This window comes from Ananas comosus, linkage group 4 (assembly GCF_001540865.1).
Source record: "Ananas comosus cultivar F153 linkage group 4, ASM154086v1, whole genome shotgun sequence".
In the NCBI taxonomy this organism is placed as follows: Eukaryota; Viridiplantae; Streptophyta; class Magnoliopsida; order Poales; family Bromeliaceae; genus Ananas; species Ananas comosus.
The window spans coordinates 8,352,063-8,361,441 of record NC_033624.1 but is presented as its reverse complement, the minus strand read 5'-3'; positions in this window follow the sequence as shown (position 1 = coordinate 8,361,441).

Genomic DNA, 9,379 nt, shown 5'->3' with positions numbered 1-9,379 from the left:
AACTTTATCCTTATATGATTTGATCGTTGAATCCGCTTCATTAAGCTTCTCTTGGAGGACCGAATTATTCTTCAAAATTGATTCCCTTTCCTCCTCAAGAGTTTTATTTATTGTCTTCAAGTTGTTGTTTTCCTCTTCGAGATCCAACAAACGACGCCTCAACTTCTTATTAAGTTTTGCCATTTTCTTTGATTCAATAAGGAGTTGATTATACGCTTCCGCTATATCCTCGTCGTTTGATTCCTCCTCACTTTCGCCGTTGTCGCTCGAAGACCCATGCAAGGAAGAAACATTGGAATTAGAAATAATAGAAGATAAGCAAACAACATTAGACGAAGGCAAAGAAGTGTTAGTAAACAAAGCAAGTTCATTCTTTCCTTCATCACTTGAACTTGATTCACTAAAAGTTGAATCATCCCAAGTCTTTGCTTGCAAAGCCTTTTGTCTATATGTTTTCTTTGAAGGACAATCCGTTGCAATATAGCCGTAGCCTTTACATTTGTAGCATTGGATTTTTCCTTCATCTTTTTCTTTTGAAGATTTTGCAAGTTTCTTATCTTTAGATTTAGAAGATGAAGAAGATTTAGAAAATGATTGTTTCTTAGACGATGAAGCCTTGTCCGATTTATTCTTCCGGAAATTTCGATGAAACTTCTTCGTGAGGAGCGCTAATTGATGTTCGAAATTAGCAAGCGAAACATCTCTATCGGAATCCGAATCGTCGTCTTCTTTCTTTATTGATTTGAGTGCAACCCCTGTACTTTTAGAAGAAGACTTGGCAAAAGATTGATTAGTAGGGAAAGTCATTTCATAAGTTTGCAAAGCACCTACTAACTCTTCGACTTTCATCTCGTCCGGATGCTTAACGGTTTCGATCGCGGCAACCTTTGCCCGAAAGCGTTCCGGAAGAGTCCGAAGTATTTTTCTTACAACCTTTGAATCCGGGATTTTCTCTTCCAAGTTCGCGCATGTATTAACAACATCTTGAAGTCGCGTATAGTACTCGAAAAAGTTCTCATTTTCTTCCATAAAAATTGAGTCAAATTTGCTCGTTAACATTTGCAATTTTTGAACCTTTACCAAGCTAGTTCTTTCATGCGTAACTTATAGAGTATCCCAAATCTCTTTGGCGGTACTACACGCCGAAACACGAGTAAACTCCGTTTGAGACAATGCATTAAATAAAGCGTTTATGCCCTTGCTGTTAAACGAAGATGACTCGTTCTCTCTTTGGTGCATTTGTTCCGCGGTTTAGGAACGGTAGCATTATCGACAACTTTGGTAGGATGTTTCCATCCGAATTCGATTGCTTGCCAAACCCGCTCATCGATTGCAATTAGAAAAGCTCTCATGCGAACTTTCCAATAGGCATAATTCGTGCCATCGAAGAGCGGTGGTCGATTAATGTTACCGCCTTCGGCCATTAGATTATAGCAATATATCTCCAATTGTAAGTTTAGGGGTGCCCAAGGATCTATCTAGATTGTATCTAACACCTAGAGGGGGGTGAATAGGTGTAATAGCCAAAAACCACAAATGTCAATGCGATAAAAATAAATGCGAAAAATAAAAATCACATTGAGATTTACGTGGAAAAACTTCAACTTGGAGAAAAACCCACGGGATCAACACGCGAAAAAATAATTCACTAAGAAAAAAGATTACAAGGTGATTACCGACTCCATGGACTCGATCTCTCTTAACCTCTTACGAATCTCGCGCAACCCTCCAGGTTGTCCACGCCCTCACGTTCGAATCCACGAACGCCTCGCACACGTCCGAATCCACGAACGCCACTCGAATCCACGAGCCCACAATCCGAATCCACGAATCGCCTTCAATCACGCCGAATCCACGACGCCATCCATGAAAAACATCATGCTATCGTGATCCTTCGCTTAGAATGTTGATGAAGAACCAGAGACCAAACTCTAAGCGAAGTCTTAGATCAATTCAACATTAAGATTTCGAATTACGATATCTCGAATTGACCTAAGAGAGGCTATTTTGTAGAAAATAGGTTTTGGACGAAATCCTAGCCTCTAGGGTTTCTCAAACATATATTCTCATGATGCTTAATTTGTTAGAGAACCCCAATAGCTTATTTATAGACTTTAGAATCAATTAAAGTCGGATTTGAAAGCTTTTCGGATTTTTACATTGTGTACCGGTACATTTTTAAGCTGTTACCGGTTACACGATGACGGAAGAGAAAACCTGTAAGACGCTGTAACCGGTGACAAGTCGCTGGTTGTACCGAAACACAATTTGTACCGGTACACTTTCAATACTGTACCGGTACACTTTGCATTTTCCAGCTTTTTGCACAGTTTCGGATTTTGCAAAGTTCCGACGCACTTTCTCATCCACTAAACTTTGATTTTATGATTCTAATACCTACAACTAAGTATGAATCACTATATCATGAATTACAAACTTACCTGAGCATCGTGATTCACGTCGTGAGTTATTTTCCGATTTATTCGAAATCTTGGATTCTTCGATCTTCGACGATACGCACCGATCCTTCAAGACTCCGACTCAATTAACGAAACTTGCCAACACAAAATACTTAACAAGCTCTAATGCAAAATCTCAGTCCTTACATAATTTTATTAACGTAAATTATATAAATATAGAAATTTTTTATTTATAGACTTGTAAAATATTATAATTATAAAAATAGTCTTTAAAAAAATTTATTTATAAAATTAGGTTTATACGGTGAATAAATTATTTCTAAATACAATAGATTTATTCATTGCTTTCTTCAAAGCGTTAAAATTATTTTTAATATTTAATACTATACATATTTTGAAGTTTGACTGTAGAAAATATATAAGTTAGATACAAGCGGTGAATGATATGTCACTTTTAAATGTCCTTTTTTTTTACAATAAAAAAGTTTGAAATGATCATTCATTTTAGAAAGTAGTGAATCATTTTAAATTCTTATTTTTACAATAAAATTATTTTCGAAAGCGGTGAATTTATTTAATTTTATAAGTAAAAAAAATTAAATGCTACTTTTTACAATAAAAAAGTTATGTAGGACAAGTAGCCCAAAAACTTCCTAAATTGTACTTTATTTTTTAAAAGTAATACTTCAATGCACCATATAAATCTTGATCATTTATTTTTATTAATAGTTGGTTTAGATTTAATATGACTCTAGAGGTGACCTACTATTGAGGCGTAGATACCATTCACCAGGTACCTATTTAAAGAGTATTTTGGTCTTTGCAAAATATTTTGGTCTACAGAATCAGTTTTATCCAACTAAGAATACTGTGACCTTTTTAAATTCCTACAACATTTCAAATTATAATCAAACTGTAAGTTTAAATTTAAAACAATATTTAAAACTTAATTATAAATCAAATTCAATTTTTTTAAATATAAAATACAAATTTAAAATAAAACTTTCAGTTCCAATTCAAAATTTTAATTTAAATCAAAAATTAAAATTTTGATTTAAGATTAAATGCTCAATTTAGATTCAAATTTAAAAGTTTATTATAAATTTCAAAATTAAAATTTTACATTACAATACCAACTTCAAAAATTAAATTTAAATTATTTTTTTTAGCTGAATACTCAACAAATTGGATATTATCTAATTTGGTAAGTAACAAAAAAATAAATAAAATATTTAATATTTATAGGATGCTGACAAATTTGATATATACTACTAATTCTTTTTTCCAATATTGGTATATTAACTAATTTAAATCGATAACCTATTCAACAGGTTACTTCATTTAAAAGCCAACAATACCCTTTACTAAATAAGAGTTAAATTTTAATATTTATGGTGTATTGAAGCATTCCTCATTTTTTAAATGTCTTACCCACCAATTGAAGAGATTTTTAAAATTTCAAGGAAGAAATTTGTTTTAAGGAGGGTGAAATGTAGTGTCTAACACTAAATTAATTTGATAATATGTAATATATTAGCGAAATTTTCTGTATAATTTTTTTAATAGTAGATTAATAATTTTGATGTTTTTTAAAAACGATCTTGTCTTTACAATTTAAAACTTAAATCGAAATACTTTTTATCTCTCTTTCTCGGTGTAGTCCGAGACTCCGAGCAAGCACAAGAAGTGGGGGTGCTTAGGAAGTTCCTTGAACCCGGTGCAGTTCCTTGAACCTGGTGCACCATGGTGAAAAAGGCTTCTCAAATTTTATTTTTTTGATTGGGACACTTTTTTTTAAGATTAAATAGTTTATCTGTCACGCCCCGAGCCCGATCCTTTTTGGCCGGTTCGAGAGCGTCAAACAGACGCCGAACGGACAGAGCTTCCCCTGTCCGCCCAAGGCTCAACACTAGTATCAATAGAGTACAATTTGCATAAGCGGAAGTATACACAATGGCTTGCACGAGGGCAAGTAATAGCCAAGGTGAAAGAATTAGCAATTCAATATACAAGTAATATGACTAATTTAAATCACATACATGCATCATTTCTTTTTTCTTTTTTTTTTACATCTCATTTCTTCCAAAATATAACTTTTGACATTTAAAGTAAATATCCTTTACATCATTCATTAAAGCAAGTTCGTAATACTAAAATCATCAAATATAAAAGATGATAGTAAAGGGTGTGCAACTACAAAATGAAATCCATCTCGGGCGGTCTCTACCTAGGGCGCGATGCCCTTACCGCGATCATCTGCCGGCTCGCTCGGTCCCGGCTCTGTGGAAATAGTGGAGTGAGAACTACAACAAAGTTCCCAGTGGGTTCGGCAACCAACCACGCCGACTATCCCACTAGGTCTAATCAGGCATAATAGAAGAAAGAATAGATAATAACCAACTAACAAATGCAGCTAATATGCCTGAACAATAAATAAAACTATGCTCGATAGAATGCTCATGATGAATGCAAGATTAACTTTTCATTACCCAATCTCATGGCTAGCCCGTAGGTTTCGCCCTCACAAACTCACCAACCCAAATCCCTATTGTCGGGGAGATAACCGCTACAACCCGACGGGACCGCCCTCTGGGGAGATAACCGCTACGACCCAGTGATGACAACTCCGGAGCACATCGCCCGAGGGGGAGCTACCGCCCTCGAGCAAGGACTATTAGGTGAGTACGATCAATCCTTAACTTTAAGGATTTTAAGTTCAATCCATTCCTTGACTTCAAGGAGAACCATGTACATATGACCCTTAATTCTAAGGTGTTTATGTCATAATGTCACTACTTGTTCTTGTTCTTTGTCAATGATGCCACACTTGTTTTCTAAGTCCTCTAGACTCATCAATGTCACTTGCTAAATCTATGTCAACATGTCACATTTGTTTACTAACCCTTCTAGGTTCTTGTCCCTTGTCATGCATATATAGGGTTACCAATTCTCATTCATTTACTACTATTTCTCAAGCATTAGAACTCATATCATGCAAAGAAAATTTACAATTAACCCTACTATGCAACATGCTCAATATAAATACATATGCTCAAATATGACGCTTTAGACATAAAGGGATTTCCGATGTCCTTGGAATGCACCACCCACCTTAGATGGTCACAAGGATGCTACGGTGAATTTCTTGGAATTTTTGAAGCCCTAGTCCGCGTGCTGCGGCTATCTGTACGGAAAATGACGTTTTTGTTAATAACTTTGCGTACACTCGTCGGATTGTCGAACCGAGCGTTCCAACGCGTTTAAAATACCCTCAATTAGGTTTCTACATGATCAAAATAGATCAAAACCCAACTTGGGCAAAACCCCTCTTTGGGATGCCCTAACATGTTATTTTTGCATTTCTCCGAGATTGATCTCATTCCTAAGCAAAAGATAGCTTAGATTCACATGGGAAGCTCTCTAATAAGGTTTCTAAGCTTTTAGAACCATCCCTAGGGCATCTACTTTGAGCCCTAGTGATCCACCATGAGAGGGGTCTAAGAAATCCATGTTTTTCATGGAGTCATGGTCCTTAGAGGATTTCCTCACTTGTAGAGAGATCAAAACCCAAAAATCTAAGGTCTAAACCCAAACCCTAAACTCATTTTTGCATAAGGACTCACCTTTGCCCAAGCTCCACCAAAGCCTACTTGTTGGAGAGCTTCTAGGACCACCAAAGCCACCAAAATCCACTTCTCCAAGCTCTTCTCCACCTTCTCCAAGCTCTAGGGCTTGCTTTCTAGAGAGAGAAAAAGAGGAAAATGAGAGAGAGGGTGAAATGGGTGTTGGCTGTGAGGGGAAGGGGTATTGGGCTATTAACATGTGGTAACATTTGCCAAAAAACCCTCCCAATCTTTATATTTTGCAGCAGACCTTGTTTTGCTGTCGGGCCCAAAGTGTACCGGTACACTTTTTCGTGTCACCGGTTACACGACTATCCATAGGCAAACCCGAGAGCAAATCTGTCGGTTTCGCCCAAAGTGTACCGGTACACTTTTTCGTGTCACCGGTTTCAGCATGTGTAACCGGTGACAGGTTGCTTGCTGTACCGGTACACATTGCTCCAGACCTGATTTTGGTTCCGTTTCGATTCTATTTTGCGCCGATCGATGCCAAAATCCTTCTAATACTTCTAGAACTCATTTTTAACCCTCCCAACAGTGTTGGCAGGTTAATTGGAACTCGCCCAATTAATCCATTCGCGCACTTTAGTCAGTTTGCCTAAAGTTCGTCATTTTCTATCTAGGTTTCAATACGTTACATTATTAACAGTAAGAACTGCTTCTCCCCAATAGGAAGAAGGCATGCCAGCTGTAAGTAACATAGAATTTAACATTTCAGTTAATGTTCTATTCTGACACTCGGCAAAACCATTTGATTGGGGTGAGTAAGGAGCAGTGGTTTCAAGTATTATGCCCTGTGAAGCACAAAATTTCTTGAACGCTATCATTGTATATTCTCCTCCTCTATCATTCCTAAACCTCTTAATTTTCAAGTTGAGTTGATTTTCTACTCTAGACTTGAAAATCTTAAACTTTTCAAAAGCCTCATCTTTTGATTTCAACAAATAGACATGACAATATCTAGAAAAATCGCCTATGAATGTTATTAGATACTTCCGACCACCTCTAGTGACGTAATTTCTAAAATCACAAAGGTCAGAATGTATTAGCTCAAGAAGTTGTGTGCTTTTAGAAACCGACTTAAAAGGTTTTCTAGTGATCTTAGCTTGTGCACACACTTCACATTTGTCAAATCGAATAGAAGTATCCAATGGAATGTTGTGAGTTTTAGCTAGATGTTGCATTTTCCTGTAGTTCACATGTCCAAGTCTACTATGCAACAACTTTGGATCAATTAGAGCAGAACTCACATGGTTTATGCTATCAGTATCTAAATTCAACCTATACATACCATTAACCATGAACGCACAACCGAAATAACATGAGTGAACAGATAAGGTTACTCTACTATTCATAGTTGAAAAGGACATACCAGCTTTATCAAATAAACTCATAGATATCAAATTCTTTTTAAGTAAAGGTACTACTCTAACATGTTTCAGAGTTAGTAATTTACTTGAAGAAAGCACCAAATTTGCAGTTCCAGCATGAGTCACTTCTGCCTCACCACCATTGCAATTTTTCACGGTGTCTTTCACTTCTGTGACCTCTGTGAGTAGGTTCTTGTCATTTGCAGCATGATAAGTAGCGCCACTATCCAACCACCACTCAGAAAAAATACTAGCCTTTCCAATTTTCATCATTCCAATGAAGGCTTGAGGCTCAGATTCACTAATTAGCATATTAGCCTCACTTTGTGGTGTGTAATTCTTTGGCTTTTTTGGTAGTTTACACTCTGCTGCCCAGTGACCCTACTTTTCATAGTTATGACACTTTCCCTTCTTCTTCCTTTTGGAGATAGTCTTTTTGGCCTCTAACTGTGAAGAAGATTCACCTTTTGGTGACTTGGACATTTTCTGAGGTTTATTGAAGTGTGAAACTAAGTTGGCAACTGACTTTTATTGTCCTACTTGTTCTAAACTCTTTCTAGTGCTGTTTTGATCCTCAATGTGAATATACTTTTTTAATTCATCCAGTCCTATCTGTTTTTTCAGTCTGTGCATTTCAGTCTTGAAAGAATTCCATTCAGTAGGTAGCTTACTCAATACAAGACCGACAAAGAGATTATCGGACATATCAGATTTATCATCTTTCAGCTTGTTCCTCATATTCTCAAGTTCAATTAATTGAGAGGTGATGCTTGAATTCATATTGAACTTAAAGTCAAAGAATTTCTCTGCTATAAGAGTTTTAGAAAACCCCTCTTGTTTTTGGAACTGAGCGTTCAAGTGATCCCATATCTCTTTCGTTGTCTTATACTCACTGTAAGTCATAGCTAGACGAGGATTTAGAAAGTTCAACAAGTAATCTCTACAAAAATCTTCATCTTTGTTCTATTGATATTCATCCACATCTTCAATGGTAGATGCAAAATCACTCAAAACAGTGTAGAATATTTCATGTTCTTTCATGCCAAATTGAACATGTAATTTTCAACCATAAAATTCAGTGACATCAAATGATTGCAGCTTTATAATATCATAAGAACTATGCTTTGCCATTTAATCAGAGCAAAGTGTTAGAAAGAGTGTACCTTGTAGTCCTTAGAGCTCACAAAGTTGAATAAAGCCCCTAACCTGAATCAAACTGCTCAGTAGAGGTGAAATTTGTCAAAAACAGACCCAAAAATGGATCCGTAGCGCCCAAAAACCTTAAGATGAACTGCCCTCGTCGCCGAAAACTGCTGAAAACTTTCGATTGCCGTAACTCCGTCGTCCGACCTTCGTTCGAGACGAGTGACCACTCAAAATGTGCATATCGACGAGTACAACAGAACCCAAGTGGTTTCACCCTCTGAAATTGGCTATAATTTTTGGGTTTTTGAATCAAAGATTTCTGCCGCCTGACTTTCAAACTCAGATCCCGGCCAATTTGACCGTCGAAATCAAAAGTAAATTATACTTGTGAGTTCGTCTTGACGAGATCTTCAAATAGACACCTTACTCGCTCAAATCCGACATACGATCATAATACTTCAAGATTGTTGGAGGTTATGGGTTTTTGAGAATAGATAGCGTTTTAGGGTGCTTGAAGTATTACACTAAGGGTGCGTTTGGTTCGAGTTATCCTGGCAGGATTACAGGCAATCCTGTCAGAATTACTGTGTTTGGTTAATCCGCTATGTAATCTAGCCGTTAATGTAGCATTACAAATCGAGTAGGATTATATCGAAAATATTAACGAGAGAGGGTCGTGTATCATGCATTACTAAAATCCGGTAATACTACATATTGTGTAAAAAAATAATTTTACCCTTCTAACACCCGAAACCCTTTCAGTACTTTATTTAAAAATTTTAATTTAAAATTTTGAATTGTCAAATTTTAAATTTTAAAT